We start from the raw sequence: 24,976 nt of genomic DNA on the forward strand, positions 1-24,976 counted from the left end.
ACGTGCTTCTCCCTTCTCTGAATGGGCATGCGTCTGCCGTATCTCAGCTTGTGAGATGCAACCTGCTCTCTTCCTTTTGTGTCTACGGCACCTTCAGGACCAGGACCGTAAACCCTGACGAAGCTTCGTGGAGGGAGGGTGGATAGCAGTCACTTAGTAAGTACTTGGGCATTTAACAAACCAGAGCCAATAAAGCAAAGTCGGGGTCTGGTATCGGATTCGTTTCCGGGGGCTGTCATCACAAAGCACCGCCGGCTGAGTGGCTTCAAGGACAGGCATTTTTTGTCTTAGAGGCCTGGAGGCCACAAGTCCACGGCCAAGGTGTCAGCAGGGCTGGCTCCTTCCGAGGGCCGTAAGGAAGAGTCTGGGCCGGGCCTTCCCCCGGCTTCTGTCACCGTGGGTGCTGCTCGGCTGTACACCGCTGTCTCCAGCCCGCATTTCACATGGCCTTCCCTCCGTGGCTGTCTGTCTGAGTTCAGATTCCCCCTTCTTATGAGGACACCAGTTGCATGGATTTGAGCCCACCCCTCCCTCAACGCTCTCTCCCTAACGCGATCATCCGTAAGCACCTATTTCCAAATAAGATCACCTCCACCGGCATCAGAGGTTAGGCCTTCACCCTGTTGATGGGGGGAGGTGGGGGGCAATTGGACACATCATGAGCGCCACACCACACAAACAATCCGGCTTCCACACGATGGCTGCAGGAACCGAAAGGTGGGAACAACGGATTGTTCTTAATCACAGTCATATCTGCCTTCGTTTTTTGAGGCCCTTTGACCTATGCCACTTCCCCTGTGCTTGAACGTATCCCCACACGTTACAGATGAGGACACCTATGCTTGGAGAAGTGAGATGTCCACGTCACATATCAGGATCAGTGACAACAGGTCTAAAAGCCAGATTCAGTGTCGCTGGGCTGGGCCCACGTGGGCTTGGGAAAAAGCAGTATTTTAAAAAGTTACGTGTGGCACGCTGATGAACTTGAGTGTGTACCCTACTAGGGAGGGCTTTCCAATCGGCATCGTCTAGCTCCCAGACGTTTGAGGAAGTGGGGGCCAGCTTGCTTCCAGGTCCGCTTTTGCTTCTGTCGCTGTTTCATTTGTCGTTACAGCGGGGACAAGTGTGGCTTCTGGGATAGAGGAAGCGATTTTCCTGAGGGCAGAGGCGGCACTTCTGGCTGCCCGCCCTTCCCCTGACCCCGGAGGCTCAAAGCAGAGAACCAGCCACAGAACATGCTGGAAGGAATCACTGGATCCCGCCTGGAGTCAGAGGTGGGGACATCGGGTCACTGGGCCATCTTGCTTATACCTGAGGACCACCCGTGTTCATGGCCCACGTGTCACCCAGGAAGTGTCACTCAGAGGCACACTCTGATGGGTCCCCTTCCTCCTCCATCCTGGGGAGCTCCAGGGCATCAAGAAAAACTAGTGTCCCTTCTCCTAGAGCAACTGCTGCGGGTGGCATTGTACCTCCCACAGATTCATTCCTTGGAGCCCTCACCCCCAGAGGGCCTGTTGGGACTTTTAGGAGGAAATCAACAGTAAATGATGTCACAAGGGTGGGGCCCTAGTCCCATAAGATTGGTGGCCTTACAGGAAAGGAAGAGAGAATGCGATCTCTCTCTCTCTCTCCACAGAAGCCACTCTAGGACGAAGGAAGGCAGCGCCCTGCCAGCCAGGCAGAGAGTCCTCACAGATTCCGAAGCAGGCGGCACCTAGATCGTGGGCTTCCAGCCTCAGGGGCTGTGAGGAATCCATGTCTCTTGCTTCAGGCCCCTCCAGCCTGAGGCGCCCTGTGGTGGCAGCGGAGCTAAGACACATACATGCCTGTGCATCCTCATCTGCTGCCCCCACCTGCCCTGCTGCCCCTCTCCAATCTCAAGGCTGTGGTCCCTGGCCCTGTGCTCAGGACTAGCCCTTTGAGAACCCTCTCTTGTTCCTTGAGACCCTGCCCTCCTGTCCCTGCTCCCTGCCAGGGCCTCTGGGGAGCAGGGTGAGAGGGTGGCAGGGGTGACAGGGCGCCTGGCTTGCCTGAGGGCTCGGGGTCTGGACTTGTCTCTGGCCACCAGAGGAAGGTGAGCAGGGTTCCAGATCAGGTCGCCTGGAGGCAGGGCCCGGCGCCTGCAGCCAGTTGCATCAGGACCATGGGGCGGCCCTTAAACCCATCTGGGCCTCTAGAACCACCGCCTGGGAGGGCTGAGAGGCTTACATGGGTAGCACCGGGCACGCGCACGTCCAGCCCAGCGCATTCTCCGCAGCAGCCCCAGCCAAGCCCGTGCAGGCTTCTGAGGGCCTCACGTGTAAAATCTGGATGTTAAGGTCTCCCTTGGACTCAAGGAGGCGGTCACGGTGGCTTGAGAGACGCTCACTCAGCGATAAGCACATCACCTTCCTCTTCAGCGACTGGTTAGGACAGACGTTTAAAGGAACCAGCCCAGTGACTCTGTTGGGAGACGTGGATGCTGGCACTTGGTAGCTGTGTCTCCTGAACAAGATTCATTTTCAGTGAAGGAACCTGGGGGGGGGGGGGGGGGACAGTTCTGCTCACCTAGCCGCTCTGTGTCCTCAGGATCGCTCGGCGCTCAGAGCGGGTGGAGGGGCTCAGAGGTGCCAGGAACCGGAGTGGCTTGTGTGCCACTGAGGTGCACGCCCGGGGCTGCGGGAAGGAGGCTCTGCACGAGGTGGCCGGGCCGGGCCGGGCTGGACTAGGCCCCAGGGCAGATGTGCGGTGCTGGTTGCACAGCTGGATGGACGAGGGCCTGTGTCCGTGCCCTGCATGACCCGAGCACAATGTGGTTGCCCAGTGCAAGAGGGGGCACCTCGCCAGCAGCCTGCCAGCCCCCCTGCGGGAGCCCCCCAGCCCGGGGCCCTGCACTCCAGGCCGACGCCTTTCCGTGGCACTGACCCGGGAGGGGCGCGGCCCAGACGCTGGCTGCACGTCACTCATGCTGCATCACAAACCCAAAGCCAAACCCCAGCCGCCGCGTGGACCCGTTTCAAACCAGTTCCAACCGGAAAAGGCCGCTTGCCCTTCCAGCTCCACTCCTGCCGGCTCCTCTCCGGGCAAACAGAGCCCCGGGCACCTGAGAAACCCGCGCCCCCCCCCACCCCCCGTGCCCTGAGCGGGGCAGCAGGGGAGGGTCTGCCCGACACAGGCCCCGACTGACTCATGGGCGAAGTCACCCCGCAGCCCCGTGCGTCTCTCCACCAGTAGCCGCACCGCCCAGACTCCAGCAGGGAAAACGCCAGCCCCGTGCGGAGGCTTGTGGCTAAGAGAAGGACGCAGGTGAAACCCGTGTGGACGAGACGTTCTGCGAAACCCAGGATGCAGGAAACGTTAAACCTCCCCCGCCATCAACCTCAGCACCAAGACTGAGATGTCCCGCAATCGCTTTTCCTTCCCAGCCTTTGGAACGCAGCTCAGTGTGCGCCCGGCGCTTCCAGCCCTCTCACTCGGACTCGCCGCCGGCCGGTGCGTATAGCCACGCGGCCGGCGCTGTGTCTGGGTGGGCAGAGGTGGGCCAGTGGGTCCGGCTGCAGTGTGTACCCCAGTCCCGCAGCCTCTGCCAAGGGCTCGCCCAGCACCCCATCACAGCGGAGCCTGCTGAGAACTCAGGCCCCAAACCAAAGCCGGGCTCCCCTCTCCCTCGCCTCCCCTGCTGCAGGCCCTTCCCAGATTTCTCCACTAAGGAGCACCTTTTGCCCATTAGCACTCACGTCAAAGTTCAAAGGTCGCTCCCCTAAGCACAGCTCTGGCAGCCAGCACCAGCCCCCCAGATCCTCCGCCCTGAGCCTCCTCTCCCTGTGTCCCTCCCTCAGGCACCCAGGCCCAGCTTTGCAGTGACCTGCCCGCATCCCACCCTCATCCCGGGGTGGGGGCTCATCTGTCCTGGGGTAGCTCCAGCCCAGCAGACGCGCAGTGGCGGGGGCGGATGGGGGGGGCAGGGGGGCACTCCCTGGGCCCTGCAGTGGTCGGCTGTGGGCCTGGTGCGGGGGGGGGCGGGGGGGGGACAGGACCCATGGGGCTGCCGGAGTCCCGGGGAGCAGAGGGCCGCGGTCCCTGCAGCGCCTTCCTGCCGCCTGGTCTTTGCTCAGCCCCATCCCCCCTGGAGCTGCGGGCAGGAGCATTCCCGCGGCGTCCATGACGTATCGTTAGGGCTCAGGCAACAGATGTCTGAGGGGTGTGAGCCAGGAGCAGGCACCCAGCCGGTCGGACAGGGAAACTGGGATTTTCCCTCCTCGTTTTCTTCGCTGCCCCACAGGGATGCAGCCATCGGGTGGGGGCACCTCCCGGGAGCAAGTGCGGCTTTTAGTCTCGGCCCCCAGGGGAGCGGCACGCCCAGCCCCCCCACCGGGGCTGATCCCACCGGAGAGGTGCACATTGGACGGGGTGGGGTTGAGGAGCTGCTGGGGGTGGGGCTGCGAGTGGACTGTAGAAGGACCGCTCAGGGGGGCAAAACTGGGGATCCAGCAGCCAGCCCTGTAGCCAACCCTGTTGAACAAACCCCTTCCCGCAGGCTGGACGGCCCGATGCCTCCCTGACGCCCAGATGCCAGCAGCCAAAGGGGCCTGCTGGGCGGGTGGGGGACGGGGCCCGGGACAAGCCTCTGGGCTGGGCAGTGCTTGCTGACACCCCATAGTAACTGGGCCAGTGGGCGGGGGGTGGGGGGGGGTGGAGAGGGGGACGTGGTGGCCCTCAGAGGGCAGGCCACAGCAGTGACACCCCACCTTTCCTTGTCTTTCCTCGCTCCCACGCCAGACCCAGCTCTGGGCCCTAAGGGCTCGGTCTCGCTTGGGGTGCCGGTTGAGAACCCACAGAGAGGAGAGGCCGCAAGCCCTTCCTGCTCCTGAATGACCTCCCTCCGCCCTGCTCCTCGTCCCCAGGAGGCTGCTGGGACCCGCTCGCATTCGCTGTGCCCAGACGCTTACCCTGTGGGCTGCTGGGCCCCGGTCCCCCCAGGCTGTGCCGGAAGCAGGGGCGGTTCACTCATCACTCACGTATCGGGCAGACCTGCTGTGTTCGTCTGCGCAGCCTGTGCCCCAGAAACAGTCCCCCGCGCTCCATGCACTCTGTACCCCAAGTACCTCGGCTCCCCCGCACCGAGCAGTTCTGCAGCAAGGTGCCCTCGGTCAGCCCAGTTCTGGCCCGACAGCCCGGAGGGAGATAGTGGGGTCCCACGGCGCGGGCCGGTCTCACCAGGCTCCCCTCATGCAGTAGTGACCAACGCGTCAGGGGTGCGGCCCCTGGTTACTCTCTGCTCCGGCGCCCCTGGGACCTGCCTGAACCACGCTGGGCGCCCGCAGCGCTCAGTGCTGGCTGGCTGCACAACCGTCTTCTCCCATCGGAGGGAAGGCGGGTCAGAGAGGGGACGAGGCGGCCTGGGCCCCAGGACTGCGGGGCTGCGGGACCTGCTGCCGCATCTGCTGGCTCACCAGGCTGGTGCCACCGTCGGGGAAGGACTCGGCTCCTGCCACCGGGGCCTCTCCGAAGGGGCTCGAGGGTCCTCACGATGCCAGCCTCCTCCAGGGCAGCTCCCCTCCCCTCCCTGCCCCCCGAGGACCAGGCAAAGCTGCCTGCCTTTCCCGCTTCACCTCGGGAGCCATGTGGGACCACTTCCCGTCGCCTCTCGGCCCCACAGACCAGTCCTGACGGATTCCGTGCGGGAGAGGACCGCACGGGCAGTGTGGAGCCGCAGCCACCCGAAGCCTCACTCAATAGCAATGGTTTTTTATATATTTTTTTTTAATTTTTTTAAAATATATTTTTATTGATTTCAGAGAGGAAGGGAGAGGGAGAGAGATAGAAACATCAGTGATGAGAGAGAATCATCGATTGGCTGCCTCCTGCACGCCCCCCACTGGGAATGGAGCCTGCAACCCAGGCCTGTGCCCTGGACCAGGATTGAACCCGGGACCCTTCAGCCCGCAGGCTGTGGACGCTCTATCCACTGAGCCACACTGCCTAGAGCGCAATCCCCGTTTCTTGTGAGGACACCAGTCCTGCTGGGTCAGGGCCCATTTGCCTGCCCTCACTTTACCCTCATCACCTCTGTAAAGCCCGTCCCAAGGACAGCCGCATTCTGAGGGCCGGGGGTTAGGTCTTCGCTGTCTGGGTTTGGAGGGGTCAGCACTCAACCCAAGCAGGAGGGATGGGCACCTTCTCCAAACGGGAGACCTGGGGGGGGGGGGGTGCGCGCACTTCCAGACAGGGCCTGCCCCGCGGGTGCTGGCAGGTGAGTAGGAGTGCTCCTGGCAGACGGGGCGGCTGGGAGCTGTGCTCTGTGAGCAGCAGCAGGAGAGGCGAGGACCATGGCCATTCATGTGTGAACTCGGGGTCAACCAGGAGTCCCCCTCCTTTCAGAATGGCCCCTGGGTCCCCTCCCCCCAGCCCGGCCCTCCCTCTCGGAACAGAACCGAGGGCTTGGGAGGTCGGGCCCTCAGCACTCAACACGTCGCCAGGCACACACCCACGTGGGCACTGCTCAGCGGGAGGGTGACTGGGGTGCAGTGTGGCTTGGAGCGTGGAAAGTTCACTCAGCTGGAAAAAGCAAAAGGAAGTTGGAAAAAGAATTGAGCCCAGCCCCTACCACAGGAGCCATACGAGTGGGCGAGGCCACTGGGCCTTTTGGAAAATATGAATCCACCAGTCGGGGGGAAAAAGAGAAAGCAGGGAGGTGTGTGTGAAGGGGGGCGGGGGTCTGGCCCCGGTGACAGTGCCCGTCCCCCCAACAGAACCTTCCCCAGGAGGACAGCTGTCTCCTCCCGTCCCCTTTGCTGAGCGGCCTGACTCCGATTCCTGGGAAGAAAAAGGCAGGTGACAAAGCGAGGCTCCTCTGATCTGAGCCGCGACACAGAAGCACTCACAGGAAGCAGAGGGCGTGTCCACACACACACACACACACACACACACACACACACACCGCACTTCCCACAGCCGGAGACGGCAGCCTCGCAGGCCCTAGATAGGGGTGCGTGGGCAGGGCTGGCCTGAGGAAGGCATTGGCACCAAAGGGGGCTGGCTGGCATGACCCATCTGCCAGGTGGAGCCAGGCAGCCCTAATGGGCTTGGTCCCTGGGCATTTTCCTCCTGGAGAAGCACCCAGAAGCCTGGGCGATGCCCCCATGGGAGGCCCCCCAAGCCTCTGTTTCACCGCGGACAGACTGAGGCCTGGAGAGAGGATGTGCCCCGGGTCCCTCGGCCGATCGGCCCAAGCTCCCTCCACGCTGTCTGCAGGCCTGTCCTCGCCCCTGTGCCGTGTGCCCAGGCCTGGGGTCCGAGGACCCTGGGTACACAGGGGCACCTGCAGCAGGTGCTGGCAGGAAGGGGTCCTCCTTGCTGCCAGGCTGCTGAGAACCCAGACGCAGGAAGACCAACGTGAAAGGCACAGAGTCGTTAGTGGCACAGAGCTTGTAGCTTCCAAGCCGCTCCCTCCGCCCCACACTCGGTCTCGCCCTGGATCCTGTGGGGTCTGCGGTGGAATCAGCGCCCCCGGGCGGAGGAGGGACCAGGTCCAGAGAAACGAAGCAATTTGCCCAGAGCTCCGAGGGCCTGGCGAGGCAGAGCCCTCAAAGCCTGGCACCCAGCTCCAAGTTCAAAGCTGCCCTCAGCGTCCGCACGTCGCATCTCCCGGCTTTTAGGCCGCGGCCAGGGCTGGGCCTCAGCCAGCATCCTCAGACCCTTCGGTCTCAGACCCTTTCCAGGCTTCAAATTTCTGAGGCTCTGTGTATGAGGGTATATTTATCAATAGTCCCTGTACTAGAAATTAAAGCTTTAAAACTTCAGCAATATTGTTATTAAGCACTAAAAATAGTAAGTCCAGCCCACATGACCATAACAACATTTTAAATGGAAAAAAAAACACCCTATATTTTCTAAAACCAGAAAATATGTAGTGAGAAGTTGGCATTCTTTATATTTTCATAAATATCGTTAATGTCTGGCTTGATAGAAGATTCTGCATTTAATAATAATGAATCGGTTATTAGTAATGGGTTATGATTGTTACGTGCTCCTGCATTGAATCTATTACAATAGATTCAATTCCCACGCCTGGAAATCGCCACCGTACATTCACGAGAGAAAGAATAATGGAAGCGACTAGTGTCTTAGTCCTTCCTTGTGTGCTTTGCATTTGCAACTGGTGGTCCTCCCCGCTCCTCTGCTGGTTTGCAGTTAATTACAGGTGCTCCCTCCGGGGGTGGCTCCGTGCACTCAGGGGCACTGTATTGCATGGTCACTGTCGGAAGACTGCTCTCAGCACAAGGACCTGCACACATTAGCTGAACCAAAAACGGAGCCAAGGCAGGAGGAGGGGAGGGGGGTGGGGGGGAGAGGGCACAGGGGCTGGGCTGAGTGGGGGCACCAAGGAAGCCAGCCTGCAGATGGCAGGAGGAGCATCCAGCCTCACCTGCTCACCACCTGGGCAGCCCCCGCCCACCCCTTCCAGGGGCTCCAGGCTGCCTGCACAGGGACAAGCTGGGCCCCTCGGTCAGCCTCCCACCTGCCTGTGGCCGCCTAGAGGGACAAAGAGGGTCTTTTCCATTCTGGTAGCCCCGCCGCCTGCCAGCAGGACCTGGCACCCAGCTGACGGTCAGAGGTAGGAGAAAGGAGGCTTTGACAGGGAGGAAACCTTAGTTCCCAAGCCCCCTTGCCAGAGCAGCTGGAGGGCAGCGCGGGAGAGGGGCGCGCAGGGCAGCTGGCCGGCGGCAGCGCCAGGGCGAAACTCTACACAGAGGGAGTCTGTTGGCAGCTCATCGAGGCCCCTGAAGATCAGCTGTGCCCCAGCGGGCAGGGCGCCTCGCTCCGCAAGAGGTGCTGTCTGAGGTCCTGCGGTAAAGCCAACTGGGGAGCGTGCGGCCCCCAGGAAGCGCGGCGATGCCCTCCGCCCTGCAATGCCCTCTGCCCGGCGATGCCCTCAGGTGGCGCTGACCTAGCCTCTCCGGCCTGGACGCAGCTCCCGGCCTCTCCCAGCGGCTGGGAGTCTTTCTCATGCTCGGCACGGGCACCTCGTGAGGGTTTGTGGAGTTGCTCCTTTAAGCGCATCAGGAAACGTGTGCCTAGAGGAGCTGCCAGGTGTCCGCGCTGCCCGTGCCGGTTATCTGTACTGAGAGCCGGGGCCCCGGCGGGTTTTCTCTCTCAGCTTTTCTTCCGGGGGAGCCCACGGGGCCCTTGTAGCCGAGGCGGCTGGATGTTCTGGATTCTCGGCAACTCTGGACGGGCTGGGAGCAGCCACTGTGCCCTCTGCGTCCAGGGCACGTGGGAAGCAGGGGAGAGAGGCCGGCACACGAGGAACAGCAGAGACCACGGGGCAGGAGCAGGCGCAGCCAAGGCGGGTCCTGTTTGCTCTAGATTTCTTCCAGAGGCAACCACAAGGCTACGGCCTTCAGAACGCGTCTCCTCACCCTAGCCGGTGTGGCTCTGTGGATAGAGCACCAGCCTTCGGACTGAAGGGTCCCGGGTTCAATTCCGGCCAAGGGCACAGGCCTGGGTGGCCGGCTTGATCCCCAGTGTGGGGCGTGCAGGAGGCAGCCGATCCATGATTCTCTCTCATCATTGATGTTTCCATCTCCTTCCCTCTCCCTTCCTCTCGGAAATCAATAAAAAATATATATATATATTTTAAAAGACGCTTCTCTTCTGCCGTGTCCCGGGCTTGTCCAGCGATGACTTCTTTCGCCCGTGTATCTCCAAGCAGCCTCGCGCGTCGTCAGGGTTTGTAAATTTTCCATAGAAAATGGTCAGAAGGAATCAGCTGGTGTCTGATTTAACCAGAAAAGCCACAGGAGCCTATGATTGATGGTTAACAAGCATTTTTCTAGAAAAATCCAGGACATAGGAGGTGGGTGGAGGCCTCGGGCCAGGGATCCAGGTCTCTAGGTCCCCAACCCAGTCTGACTTTCCCAGGTGCTGCTGCCATGTTTGCATCAATGAGCCCCCAAGCTGCATCCCCAGCACCTCCGTGAGCCACCAAAATGTTCAGACTGTGCCGGGAGGTGACACGGCAAAGGGGAGGGGAGGGGAGGAGAGGGGAGGGGAGGGGAGGGGAGGGGAGGGGAGGAGAGGAGAGGAGACGGGCCGGGGAAGAGGGAATGCCGGGCGGGTGGGCGGGGGTGACTTGCTGGCAGGGAGGGCATTGCACGGCCCTGAGAAACACAGGGGTGCTTAAAAGGCCATCATTCATGCGGCTCCAACGGCACCTCTCTCCGGCTGGTGGAAGCTGTGTGCTCCTGGGAATGTAATGGAGTAAAAGCCGTTTTAATGACACCCCTCCCAGACTGTGCCCCTCCCGCTGGGTGCCGGGGGGCCAGGTGTGCCCTCCAACATGGGCACAACCCGTCCTCCTGAGTGGCTGCGAGCTGCAGCCTGGGGGACTCCCTTTCCCTTTTCCTCCACGGCTTCCGAGTGATGTCCCGGGGTGGGTACACTGAGGCAGGGCGCGTGCACACGCACACACACGCACACACACACACCGCAGCCCAGCAAACAGCTCCCCCCAGAGCATGTGTCAAGGGGAAGCCCGCAGCTCCCACATCTCCCTTCTGGTCCTGCCGGTGCCCCCAGCGCACCAGCATCAGGGCTGTGAGCCGGCGGCTCCCTCGCCCGCTGGGCTGGGACACCCACCGCGGTGGGCAGCGGCCCTGCCAATTACGGGAGAGGGAAGCCGTCCTGGAGGCAGCGGCCTGCTTGGCTGCAGCAGGAGGGCCTCCTAGCACAGAAGGTCCTGTCACTTGTTTGCCTGAAACGCTCCAGCGGCTCTGTCTGGCTCAGAGCCCAACTCCCCGCCACGGTCCGCACGCTGCACAGCCGGCCCCGCTCCGGCCTCTGCTCCGTGACTCCCCCCGCACGGCCTCCTCAGGGCCTTTGCACGCGCTGCTCCTCCTGCCGCAGTGCCTCCCGCAGGCGTGCGCGCCTGCCTGTGTGCTCAGAGGAGACGCCCACCCGCCCTGCAGAGCCAGCAACACCGCCCTGCCCCCCGACACCCGCCTTACTTGCCCCGTAGCCCTTATACTAGCTGACATAGTATGTGTGTTATTTGTCTATCAATTTCTTTTACTTTAATGTTTTTATTGATTCTTAGAGAAAGAGGAAAAGAGAGGGAGAGAGAGGGAAACGTCATTGATGAGAGAGAATCACTGGTCAGCTGCCTCCTGCATATCCCCCACTGGGGATGTGCCCAGACCAGGAATCGAACCCGTGACCCCCTGTTTCCTGGGTTGACGCTCAGCCGCTGGGCCACACCAGTAGGGCTGTCGATTGACTTCTTGCCCCTCCCTCAATGCACGGATCAACACTAACAATGAAAGTAGTGACCGGGTTTATTAGGCACCTGCTGTATGCCAGGCACAGTGACAGACTTGGTAGCCATGAGGGACTGAGGAGACAGCCCCCAACCCCCCCAGCGCCCATTCCCGGGGGGCAGAGAGAGGTGGGGGCCCCACATATTTCCCCGGCTCCGGCACCGAGACCTGTGGCCGCGGACACGTCACGGCCCCCAGGGACAGTGTTCCTGGCTGCAGGAGGCGCACGGAGCAGCAGGGCTCCGTGGGCCCTTCCCCCGCCCACGTCTCGGCCACGAAAATTACAGCCACAGGAGAGCGGCTCTTGCCTCGCGTGGCCCTCGTTTCGTTGCTCCCATTAATTTCTACCGTATTTTTAACATCCTCCGATGCCCTCAATTGTTTCCTCATTTTCATCCTCGTTTCCATCGCGCCCTGGGACCAGGGACCTAATTTTAGCGAAGGTCACTGCAGCGCTCTGGGGCCGCCCCCCTTCTCGACACAGATGCTTCGGGCAGTTTCTGCTCCTGCTTGGTGGCGGCCCGGGCTCCGGGCGGGGCCACAGCGGGCCCTATACCTGGCGAGGACACGCTCAGCCACCCCGGGGGAGTCCGGGCTGGCGGACGCTGGCCTGGGTGCATTTGGAAAGACCCAAAGCCGCAAGAGGCCCGACTGACCGGTCGCTGCTTCAGCCTCCTGGCCGTCTCGGGGGAAGCCAGGCCCGGAGAGGGGCGTTGCATGAGCAGGCCAGGACTCAGCTAAAACCCGCCTGCGACCCGAGAGTCAGGTCAAGAAGAACGGAAGTGGGGTCACGCCCTGTGAGCGCACCCCAGCATCCACAGCAAACCAAACACCCCCGTTTAATCATCGGGAAACACAGCACCCACCTGCACTCTGCAGGCTGCGGCCGGCTCAGGGCGGGCGTGGCCGTGACTCCAGCGGCACAGGCCTGGGCCAACCTTCGCTGGTAAGGCTGCGTGTCACTGAGAATTTCCTGGAAACACGAGGTGGAGTCACCAGTGCCCTTGGTTGACCTGCTTCCCAAGATGCTGTGTCCACAGGAGAGGCCACCTGAGTGGATGCAAAACACAGGGGTGTTGGGGGCTGCCCAGGGGGAGCCTTGAGGGCACTGGGTTCATCACGTGGCCACTGGGCTGGAATGTGGACTTGCTCACCGACAGTCTAGCCCCGCCCAGGCCCCTCGGTGCTCAGCAGTGAAGAGGGGAGGGTGGCCACGCAACCACTTCCCCCAAGAAAGCCGGACTCCTCAGGCAGGGCCTGCTGCCCCCCTCCCCGTGCATCCTGCAGGCCCCCCAGCTCTATGTCCAGGCACGAGGTGCCTCCCCCACTCCACCAGCACCCCAAGCCTGCCCACTGCTTCTCCCCTCTGCGCTGGGGCCCCTCGCTCCCCCGCCAGGGGCAGGGCCACAGCAGGTGAAGGAAACAGGGGGCTCTGAACGCTTCTCAAAGGCAGCCAGTCCCCGTGGTCCCCTTTCTGGGGCAGCCCCTTCAGAGGGGTCAGTGTGAACCCTGCCCCCAGGGACCCTCCCAGGGACACCCACCGCGTGGGGAGGACGCGGTGGACAATTCTGCCTGTGACCGCGCTTCCCTGCGTGGCCTCCCCCAGCACCCGGCCACTCCCGCAGCTCAGCGGCCTCCTCGCTCCCAGCCTGTGGAGCCTGTGAGAGCTCTGGGCCCCCCCTTTGCTATTTTTCCTTCCATTTGAGAGAGAATCAAGTGGGTGTGGAATGCAGCTTGAGTACCTTGGGGTGGGGGTCGGGGGGGACGCTTGGAGGAAGCACGCCCCCCACCAGTGAGCCGGCCTCGAAGGGGCCCTGCCCCCCGGGGTCACCGGAGACCACAGAGCTGGGCTGTGGAGGGGGGTTCAGGAGACTTTATGGGAACTGACCACCAAGTACAGCTCATCTGGGGACCAAAATGTCTCATCGGGCGGCTCTACTGTCCAGCAAATGACACCCTCCTCCCCGCCGTCCCCTCAGGCCTGTAGAAAGACCTGGCCCGAGGCCTGGGGGGCTGTCACTGAGCCACCCCTTCCCTCCTCATCCTCCAGGCCTTGCTTCCTCTGCAAGGCGGGAGGTGGGCGGGGCTGGCACGGTGCCCCCACGGAAGCCAGACACTCAGGCCTCTCGGGACCCAGAATGGACGAGGGAGCCTTAGGAAAACCAACACCACAGCGCAGCCACGATGGGAGGGGCCGGGGGCCACAGGGCGGCCACAGACCAGGCGCAGTGCCATCACTGACGCAGCCGCGGACGCTCATGAGAAATGGGGGGGCCCGTTCGAGGTGGTGCAGCTTCTGGGTGCCCCTGCCACCGATTCTGGGAGACCCTGTGGAGTCCCCACCACCTGGGCCTCGGCCCCCCCTGAGCCCAGGGAGGGAGTGGAACGGAGACCTCAACCCTCTGGGATGCCACAGGGGTCCCCGAGTTCACGCTCCTGCAGGGGCGGAGGAGAGCTCTGGGCCAGCCCTCAGGACACCCCGCCTCCTGCAGCCTCGGGCGCAGGCAGGAGCAGCAGTGAAGGGGGGAGGGTGGCCGCACTTGTCACCCCGCCCGCCATCCAGGGGGACAGTGCTTTGCTGCTCAGAAGCTGCTCGAAGGAACGGTCTTCCTTCTACGGACCGAGCGGCCTCCTGTCTATCCAGACCCTGCGGCTGTGGGAGCTGAGCCACAGGGCCCAGGAGGCCATCTCACGGCTCCCTGCCCTTCCTCGGGGCCCGGAGGAGGGGGCCTGCCCAGGTCAGTGTCGCGGTGTCTGAGAGTCAAGTCAGACGGTTGGTTTCCTCCATCACAAGGTTCCACGGGCCCCTCCACAGGCCCTGAGCCAGATCAGCCCTGGAGGAGCCCAGCCTGGGGCGGGCAGAGGCTGGCTCCGCGCACACGGAGGAGGAACAAGCAGAACAGCGCCAAGGTCAGGCCCGGCGCAGGGCAGAGGAGGGTCTGCCCAGCTCTGCCCAGCACCAGATGGGTGACCTTGGGCAAGGGGACACGCCTGCCTGAGAAATGGGAGGACAGCCAACACTGCCCGCCAGGTCGGAGGTGACAGCAGCCCGGCCCAGGGCCACGCATGTAGCGCGCAGCGGGCACCTTTGTGTCCCTGGGGCGGGGACAGGGGGGTGTAGGGGGTGTACACAGAGCTCAGAAGGGCGGCGAGCTGCTCCCACACGTTCCCTCTGGCCGGCTCTCCCTCAAGCAGGTGCAAGGGCAGGAGTTCGGGTGGTCACGGGGCCGCTGTGGACGGTGGGGGCAGCTGAGGAGGTGGGATGGTGCGTTGTCCCCAGGCAGCTGCCGCCCAGCATCCCAGCTCCCCCACTGAGGCGCCCGGGGCAGGGACGACCTGGCGGAGGCCCGGGACAGCGGCTGGGTGTTTCCACAGATCTGTGCACAGTGCCAACAGAAACAGGACCCTCCGGTCCACCCCGTCACCACGGCCACCGCCACGGCCACAGAGGAGAGAGGTGAACGGACAGACCTGCTCTTCCCAAGGCTCGGGCCCCAGCGCCCAGGCCCCAGCGCCGGCCCCGCCTCTCCCTCTGCTGGCAGAATCGAATCGTCTCCAATCAAATGGTTCCGCCGCACAGGCCCCGGCTGCTGGCAACCTTATCTGCAAAGAGAATTGTCTCCGTATTTGGGGAATAAAACTAGAAAGCACTTGATTTGATCAATGGCCCCACCGGAGGCATTTTCAGACGTGCATGCAGCCGCAGCCCAACAACAAACATGTCAAAGACAGAAGAAAGCAAGCGTCACGCTGCCTGTGAGTCATGGCTCTGTGCTTCCCAGGACGCGCCTGGGGGTCCATCCCGGAGCCACGCGGGACTCCCGCCAGGACCACGTGCGCACACAGGCCCCATTGCATGGCGGCAGGACCCACCTCCCTCAACAGACAGCGTCCCAGGCGCCATAACACCCCAGCAGGCTCCCGTCCCCTCCCCTCAGGGCGTCCTGGATCTAGAACACCCGTCTGGTGGCCCATGGGTGCGATGGGACCGTAGTTAGTGGACGAGGCTGGAAAGGAGGGAGGGAGGGGCGCCTGCTGATGTCTGGCCTGATCGGGGCGCTGGACGTCCGCTTTCAGATGAAGATGGGTCCCCAGCGGTGAGGGCCGGGGGCAGGTCAGGACCAGTGAGGCCATCTGCGGAGGGGCCTGTGGTGGACCCCGGGGGCCACAGGGGGAGCAGCGGGCCGGAGCTGCAGGGGGCCCGGGAGGGTGGAGAGGGGAGGGTGGTGGGCAGGGACGTGCCGTCAGGCTCTGCAAAGGCCAGACTGAGCAGAACCCACCTGAGGCAAAGGGCAGGGCGGCTCCCCCCACACCCCACCCCCATTCTGTGTGCTGGGCTCTGGTCCCCCTTAAGCCGAACCCCTTCAAGTCAGCTGGGCTATAGCAGAAGCCATCGTGGCACTCCTTTCGGACCACGTAACTCAGAATCCTAGCTGGGGCTTTAGGGAGTGAAAGCGGGTCTCGTCCTGGGACGCGGACACGGACGCGGACGGCCGAGACGCAGATGGCCTGCCCGCCGCCCGTTCCGGGACCTGGGCTACGCGGCCCGCACTGACGGCTGTGCCCAGAGCACGCGCCTGAGCCCCCTCAGCCTCCCGGGTGTGAAACGCCTCCGATCGGATATGACTCGGGGGGTGTCCAGGGCAAGAGGACGGGCTTCACTTCGTAAACTTCAAGCACTTCCCGGCGTCACAAGTCACTGCCGTGTCCTGAGACCCATGATGGGGAGGACAGAGAGCGGTGATGGGGGACTTCCCACCCTTCGCTCTCGGAGACGATGAGCGAGCGAGGAGGCCCTCGGAAGCGTCTGCTGGTGGCCCGGAGCAGGGGCGCTCCGTCCGCCTCGTGTTCCCCGAGAAGCCGTGTCGCACCCTCACCTCCCGGGACAGCCCCTCAGTCCTGCTGGCGCCTGGCATGGGACCTCCAGCCGCAGGTCAGGGGCCGGCCCACCACCCCGTCCCGCAGCCAGAACCCGGCCGCCTAGGGCCGCCGCCGCTGCAGGGCCTGGCCCCCTCGCGCTCCCGGACCCCGGAATCAGCGAGCCCTGGCCTAGCCATCGTCCCACAGACACTCGCCCAGGAGGAGTGTCTGGAGCACAGACAGGGAAGGCCTGCGTCCCCAGGGCTGAGTCCCTCGCTCCAGGGCCAAGTCTCCACGGACCCCACCGCCCGGGCGTGCGTCCGCCAGCCGTTCCCAGGAAAGCAGGCGGGTGTGGCCTTCCTGCCCGCGGACAGGAAGCAGCGGGGGACGCCCACACGGAGCGGTGTTTCCTGAGAGCTTGATAGCGAAGTCTGCAGGCCCCGCTGGCGAGTGAGCCTGCCGACCCTGCTTCCCCGTGACTCGGTGACCCGGCTCCGCAGGCAGGCTGGATGCCCCCTCCCCCCCAGCACAGCTTCGGCCTTGACCCTCCTGCAGTCAGACCCCTCCCCCCATCTCTGCTCTGCCACGTGGCTGCTGAGCTCGGCTTCATTCATGACGGGTCCCCCGCTTGCCAGGCGGGTTCCAGCTCGATAGAAGCTTCCATCCCGACTCTCCCTTTCCTGTTCGGGTTCTGGCTGAAGGCCCAGCTTCTCCTGGGCCCCCGGGGGGGGGGGGGGACACCCCGTGCACACACTCAGCCTCCTTGCCCCGCCCCACTTCCCCACACAGCTCGTCACCTATCACGTCCTCATTCAGTCTCCCCCCCACAATGTGAGCCCCGCAGGGCAGGGCGGCGGCCTGGGACTCTGTAGGAACCCAGACACTCACCGGAGGCCTCTGCAGACCTCCGGCCAATGACCCCCATCAGCACCCCAAGGCTCGCCGGCCCGCAGGTCCCGTGGCCTCGTAGGGCTTGACTCCACCCCCACTGTGGGCTGTGCCTTCCGCACACACCTTGACCCTGAAACTCCCACTGCCCTTTGCCCTGGAGCTCCCGGGGCCGAGTATGGCCATGTGTGTCGCATGCCACTGCGTGCAAAGCACCCTCCGTGGGCCTCCCGCGAGGACCGGGGGGTGACCCTTCTGCATAGACGAAACCTCTGGGCTCCGGAGGCCCCAGCTCCTGAGTCCTGCGCCCTCACAGCTCTGGGGCCTCGCCACCCGAGCAGCCCCGGGGGCACTGGCGTGTCCCCATTCGCAAAAAGTGCTCCTCAGCGTGAGCCCAGCCGGCCTCCCTGTGCCCGTCGCCCCCAGGACCAGTGCACACCCCGGCGGCTCCTGTGAGCACCCCCTCTCGGCCTAACACGTTCCCGGTCCCGCCAGCCGGCTCCCCGTGGCCCGGCTGACCCTCTGGCCGGCCCGAGGGGCAGGAGGGAGGGCGTTTCGGTCCGGGTTTTAGGAGGGGCCCGGAGACTCTGGTGAAACTGCCTCATGGCAGCCGGGGCAGAGCCTCCCTCTGCAGCCAAATGCGTGATGCTCAGCACGCAAGCACCCACCCTCACGGCAAGGTCGGGGAGCAAGGAAGCAGGAGTGCGGGTCGGCCCTCATGTGAGTGTGGGTGCAGCTCTGCTGGGGACAAACTAGGAGAACGCTGGCCTGTTGGGGGCCGGGCCTCAGTTTCCCCCCAAGGCCTCCCGCCCGGTCAGGTCATTTCCAGAGGAAGACGGAGCCGGCCCCACTCAGGTCTTTGGGGCCCTGCCTGTAGAGGGGTGAAGCACCCCAATGGTGGGCTCCTGGCTGCCCCCAACCCTCCAGCTCCCCACTGAGCCCCCATCCCCTCTTCCTGGTCCTACTTCCCCTCGGCGCCTGGAGTCACAGCCTGGGGCACCTTGGGGAGCCCGGAACAGGGACCCTGGAGCTCACAGCTCAAAGGCTGCGCCATGTGGACTCAGGCCCAGCCCGGCTGCCCGCTTCTGGGGTCCTAGCCGCCCCCCCACCCCTCCCTGCTTTCTGGGTGCACCTGACTCCAGCCTAAGCAGCCCACAGGGGCAAAGCTGGAGGGGCCTCCCAGCTCCCCCTGAACGCGCACCCACACCCCAGGGCAGAGGCAGGACCCGCCCAAGGCCACCAGGAGGGTTCAGAACAACCGTGTTTGTGTTTCCCAGGAAGGCCGGGCGCCTCCCCGCCTCCCGGAGGCAGTCCCCGGCCTCTCCACGGACCAGGAGATAAAACGCCAGCTGGTCCTGGGTAAACACCGTGACCCTAGTGAGGTCTGTGCACCAGCAGCCGTCCTCAGGGGAGGAGGGGCCTCAGCCTGCCCCCCACGCAGACCCCAGCCCAGCTCTGGGCAGCGGCCCTCCCCCAGTCTCCTGGGAGTGACTGTCTCTGAGAAGGAGGGTCCAGTCTTGGTTCTCACCTTGGCTGTGCATTAAAACCACTGGGAATTACAAGCACAGCCCCAGCCCGGCGGTGTGGCTCAGGGTGGAGCTTCGTGCACCCAGGCACCAAGGGGTCACAGGTCCGATTCCGGTCAAGGGCACACGCCTGGGTTGCAGGCTCAATCCCCAGTAGAGGGCGTGCAGGGGGCAGCCGATCCATGTTCCTCTCTCATCATTAATGTTTCCATCTCTCCCTCTCCCTTCCTTTCTCCCTCTCATATCAATAAAAACATTTTTTTTAAAAAAAGTACCGGCCCCAGGCCCAGGGCACTGACTTGAAAGACCCCGGTGGCTCCAATGCGAGCCAGGCTGACCCCCACGGAGCCGAGTTAGACAGCCCCAGGTTACAGGAGCCCCGTCACCGCACCGGAGCCAGACGGCCAGTGGGTAGCGTGTCCCCCTGTCGGTGGGTGAACACGCCCTCCGAACCGCTGCACGTGAACAACCAGCCACAGAATCCGCAGGTCCCCGCGGGCTCCATCACCCAGAGGGCTCTGCGGGGACGGCTCCCGGTTGGCCTGGCCGCACCAGCAGGGAGGCTCACACCACAAGGAGTCAGAAGCACAGCTCCTGCAGTGGAGACGAGTGGAAGCCCTCCGCGGGGGGGGGAGAGTTACCGCCGCAGCGAGCTCCGTCATACCAACAACAGAACGAGCGCGGAGGGGAGGCCACACGTGACACGCATGGCCATCCGGGCAGCTCCACCAGGAAGCTGCCGCGTCACGCTCCCCCGGGAACCACCCGTCCCGGGGAACCTGCAGGTCCCTGGGGGAAGCGGTCCAACGAGAGGGGGAGATCGGTGCTGGGCGGTGAAGTGGGAGTGACGCAGGGGAGGCGCTTGCCTGTCAGTTCCGCCTGGGAGAAAGGTCATTGGCGAGGGGCTCGATCCTCCTTGGCACTTCACTCACCATCACCGCCTGCCAGGCCGGCCGCCCCCAGGCCGGTTACCCGGAGCTGCGGTGGCTCGGGGGCTGGCGAGGCCTTCGTCCCCACGGCCAGCCTCCCCCAGGCGCGTGGGCGCAAGGCCGCCCTCATTCAATGTCTCTCCTCTCAATTAGAGTTTTCCTGTCCCACAGAACATTTGACTAAAAGGCCTGAAGATAAACGAGTCGCAAGCACTAATGACGGTGTTTAAGAGAGCGACACAGTTTAGAGAAACCCACCTCCATCGAGTTTAAGCAGAAAAGGGGACTTACCGGCTCGCGATGCGAAGACGCCCAGGAGGGACATGGGACGCAGACACGGCTGGTGGGGGCTCCGATGGGGCCCTGGCTCTTCTGTCAGGTACAGGCCGCTGCTCTCACCCTCCTAATGGCAAAGGCTCCCCCTGCAAGTCCCGGCTCCCATCACCTCAACCGCCGGGGAGAGAGGCGTGCTCGGCCCCCCTCGCAAGCAAGGGGCAGCTCTCCTGGTGGCTCCCGCCTACCCTGACCCAGGAATGGGGGTCCAGTTGGCCAGGCCTGGCTCCCTAGCCGCCTCTAGACCCCTCAGGGCTGGGGGAGCGTCTGAACAGAAGGTAAGGACTGTGAGCAGGTGAGGGTGGGTCCCCATAAGAGAGAGAGGGCTCCAGTGGGTCACGCTAGGAGACCCCTTTCCTCTCCTTCGCTGCTCGCCAACTCCGGACCGAGGTGAGGACACAGGCTCGGTCATGCTCAGTCCGACTTCTGGAACCGAAGGACCCCAGGTCCCCGGGTCTGTGCAAATGAGATGGTCAGCTCTGCTGACCCCAGTCCTGGAGGACAGCGCAGGGGGCCCAGCGGCCAGCCCCCCTCACCCGTGCCTGCTCACACTCCTCACCCGCCTGTCCAGCTGCCGCGGCTCCGCACAGCTCCCCGCTGCCACCCCTACAACTCAGCTTCCACTGACACGCACTGGCTGCCTCTTAGGAGTCGCTCATTTCATTCCCTTATAACGAATGCGAGGTGACCAACCACTTCTGGGGTGCTGGGCCCCCCACTTCCCTGGGCTCAGAGGATGACTCAGCCTCTGAATCTGTCCTGGGGGCAGGGGGTCACCAGGGCGGATGGGACCAGCCAGCCTGACTCTCTCCATCCACACTCCTGGCCCTCCGTTTGCGGCCTCCTGCCCTGTGTGTCTCCACCCTCTCCTCTGCCGGAGCCGGAGCCGGCGGGGATGGCGCCGTCACATCACTCCACGGGGACAAAGGCTGGCGGTGGCCGCTCGTGGTGTGGTGAGCTCTGTCCTGGGCCAGTCCCCCCGAGTGGAGTGCGGGCTGCACTGTGATCAGCTGGGTGGCGGCTTCCGGACTCGGGGAGCCCTGCCTGGTCAAGGGAAGGTCCCTGTGCCCCAGGGTGGCTGGGACGAGGGAGCGAGGTGCCGATTGGGAATGTGCGGGTGAACGTAAGGGGCTGTGTGTGCACCGGGCGGAATCATGGGCCTCATCACCATCATCACCATCATCATCATCATCACCATCACCATCACCACCATCACCACCATCACCATCACCACCATCACCATCACCATCATCACTATCATCACCATCACCACCATCATCATCATCACCATCACCATCACCATCACCATCATCACCATCATCACCATCATCACCATCATCACCATCACCATCATCATCACCATCATCACCATCACCATCACCATCACCATCATCACCATCACCATCACCATCACATCACCATCACCACCATCACCATCACCTCATCACCTCACCATCATCACCATCACCATCACCATCATCACCATCATCACCACCACCATCACCACCATCATCACCATCACCACCATCACCATCACCACCATCACCATCACCATCATCACCATCATCACCATCACCATCATCACCATCACCATCATCACCATCACCATCACCACCATCACCATCACCACCATCACCATCATCACCATCACCACCATCACCACCATCACCATCACCACCATCACCACCATCACCATCACCATCATCACCATCACCATCATCACCATCACCACCATCACCATCACCACCATCACCACCATCACCATCACCATCATCACCATCACCACCATCACCACCATCATCACCATCACCACCATCACCATCATCACCATCACCACCATCACCATCACCATCACCATCATCACTATCATCACCATCACCACCATCATCACCATCACCATCACCATCACCATCACCATCATCACCATCATCACCATCATCACCATCATCACCATCACCATCACCATCACCATCATCACCATCACCATCATCACCATCATCACCATCACCATCACCATCATCCCATCATCACCACCATCATCACCATCACCACCATCACCATCACCACCATCACCATCACCATTATCACCATCACCATCACCATCACCACCATCACCACCATCACCACCATCACCATCACCATCATCACCATCACCATCACCATCACCACCATCACCATCACCACCATCACCATCATCACCATCACCATCACCACCATCACCACCATCATCACCATCACCACCATCACCATCATCACCATCACCACCATCACCATCACCACCATCACCATCACCATCATCACCATCACCATCATCACCATCACACCATCACCATCACCATCACCACCATCACCACCACCATCACCATCACCATCACCATCACCATCACCATCACCACCATCACCACCATCACCACCATCACCACCATCACCACCATCACCACCATCACCATCACCATCATCACCATCACCATCATCACCATCACCACCATCACCATCACCACCATCACCACCATCACCACCATCACCATCACCATCATCACCATCACCACCATCACCATCACCATCATCACCATCACCATCATCACCATCACCATCACCATCATCACCATCACCACCATCACCATCACCATCACCACCATCACCATCACCATCACCATCATCATCACCATCACCATCATCACCATCATCACCATCATCACCATCATCACCATCACCATCACCCTGATTAACAGCCTTGCCCTGAGGGAGGCACAGGCGACAGCGGCCTTTGTCCTGGCAGGTGACTCAGGGGACAGGCTCCTGCAGGAGAACCAGAGGCCTGAGCGTGACCCCGGGACCGGGAGGCCCGCGGCCCGCCTCTCCTGAGGCCAAGAAGAGCAGCGCTTCGGGCGGCGCGCAGCGAGGACAGTCGTTACCGGGATGACAGCCGCCGCTGATGGAGCCACACCCAGAATCACTCGGCAGACTCCCCCAGCGCGGCCCTGGCCCTGAGGCAGGCGGCCCTCCCGGCGCCCTCCGTCCCCACTGCACTGTCTCGGGCTCTGCGGGCCCCCAGAGGGCCGTGTCCCGGGTCCCACGGAGAGCAGGTGCCTGAGCAGGGGAGGAGAGCGCCTGGGGCGTGCGCTGGCATCTCACGGCGGCCGTGCTGCTGCCCTTCGGGGACCTGCTTACTGCCCGTCTCCAGTTGGACCAGCCCCCTCCGCACCAGCAGGGCGCCTGCCTCAGGGTGGGGCGTCTGCAGGGGTGACCGCCCGCCCCTGCTGAGCTCTCTCTGCCTGCTGCCGGCCCCCACCTCCCCCTGGACAGCGCTCCTTCCCGCGTTGCCAGAGCGGCCTGGCATTCTCCCGGCGGAGGGGTGGGCACCCCACCATGTGCTCTTCCCAGAGCCAAACCGCTTCCCAACAGCAGCAGCCCCCTCGCACGGCACACGCGGCTGATCTGCAAGCCCAGCCGGTACCCAGCCCGGCCGCCTCGCCCCCGGGTCCGCGAGGGCGTGACAGAGTCAGCACTGGGTCCGGGCTGGCACCCGCCGCGGGGTGGGGGGCTGCGCCCAACATCCACCCAGCAGAGGGCTGGCTCCTGGCGGGGAGCACAGGTTCCCTCGGCAGGAAACGCAGCCGTCACGTGGCGCCGGGTCCATCCAGGGCCAGAGGCGAGGCCCGGGAGCGCCCGCTGAGCTTCCTCCCCACCCAGCCGGTGCCCAGCCCGGGCTGCCTCCCGCACACGCCCGCCGAGGCCAGGCCGGCCTCCGGACCGCGGCCGCAGACGCACAAGGAAGCCTAGGACCCCAGGCGGCCGCCGGGCAGCGGGGACAGCCGCTGGGAGACGGGCATGGGCTGTGTGAAGTCACACCGCCCCGGGGGAGAGGAACTGGTGGCACAGGCCAGGTGTGCGGCTGCAGCGGGCTCTCTCCGCACCCGGCTCCCCAGGCGTCCCCGGCTCCAGCAGAGCAGGCTCCCTGGCCCTGGTCCCAGCTGCACGGACACCCCCTGGAGGGACTGTTTGCCTGCGGCCGACGGGGGACCGGCCGGCACACAGACCTGGGAGAGCCCAGAACTCCCCTCTCATCTGCATGTCTCCCCCTCGCAGGGCCCCTGGCGGGCAGCCCCCCCACCGGAGGCCAGCTTCAAAGAGGGGTGAGTGGAGAGGTGGGGGGCCCCCACTGGAGGCAGGGGCGTGATTCACCCGCCATCCCCCAGCGCGAGCCGTCATCAATAATGGATCAAATCCGGGCGCGGTGATTCAGGGAGTCAAATACAGCAAGGCCGCTCAGCATCGGCGACAAAATGAGATGAAAGGGTTCCCTGCTCGAATGAAGAGGCAGGCAGAATGGAGAGGCAGGCTGAGGGAGAGAGTGAGCCAAGGCACGCCTGGAGGCGCACTAACTGAAGACCCGGGTCCCCCAGCCCCGCGAGGCGACCACCGAGGCTGCTGGGACACAGGCAGCAGACAGGTCTGCACCCAGGATGCCGGGAAGAGGGAGCTGAGGGCGGGTGCGTTGCGGACCGGCAATAGCACGGCCCTCTCCTTGCAGGGACGTGAATAATTCAATGTCTTCTCAGGAAAGCGGTTTAAATGTCGTTCTAGAGAAAGTAAATGGGTTGATCCAAACTCGCCAACACACAAACACGAAGCTCCCCAAAGCAGCCTTCCGGCCACGCCCTGGGGGGCCTCGGTCGCTGTGGCCGCCCTGTCACAACTTGGCTCTAAGCGCGGCGAAAGCAAAGGAAGTGCCCCCCAAGTCCTCTGCCTGGGGGTCTGCGAGCACAGCCGCCCCCGTCGCCCTGGCCATCACCACGCAGTCGCTGCCGTAGCTGCTGCAGCGTGTGGCCCAGTCTTGGAAGCTGGTGGTGAAGTTCTCCCGTTTTGTTTTCCTCCTTAAGGTCGCCTGCTTTTTCTCAGCCCCTTGCATTTCCACATAAGCTTTAGAATCGAATTGTTTGTTTTTACACACACACACACGCACACACACACATGCACACATGCGCGCACACGTGTACACATATGCACATGAGCACGCATACATGCACACACACATGCACACGCACACCCTCCCCACCACCGCCTCCTAGATCTGCTCACGCTGCACTGTGGCCGCCTGTCCGTCACCAGCTGCTGCAGACAAGGGGAGCCGCCCGGA

The sequence above is a fragment of the Myotis myotis genome, unplaced genomic scaffold (assembly GCF_014108235.1).
Source record: "Myotis myotis isolate mMyoMyo1 unplaced genomic scaffold, mMyoMyo1.p scaffold_m19_p_14, whole genome shotgun sequence".
Taxonomy (NCBI): Eukaryota; Metazoa; Chordata; class Mammalia; order Chiroptera; family Vespertilionidae; genus Myotis; species Myotis myotis.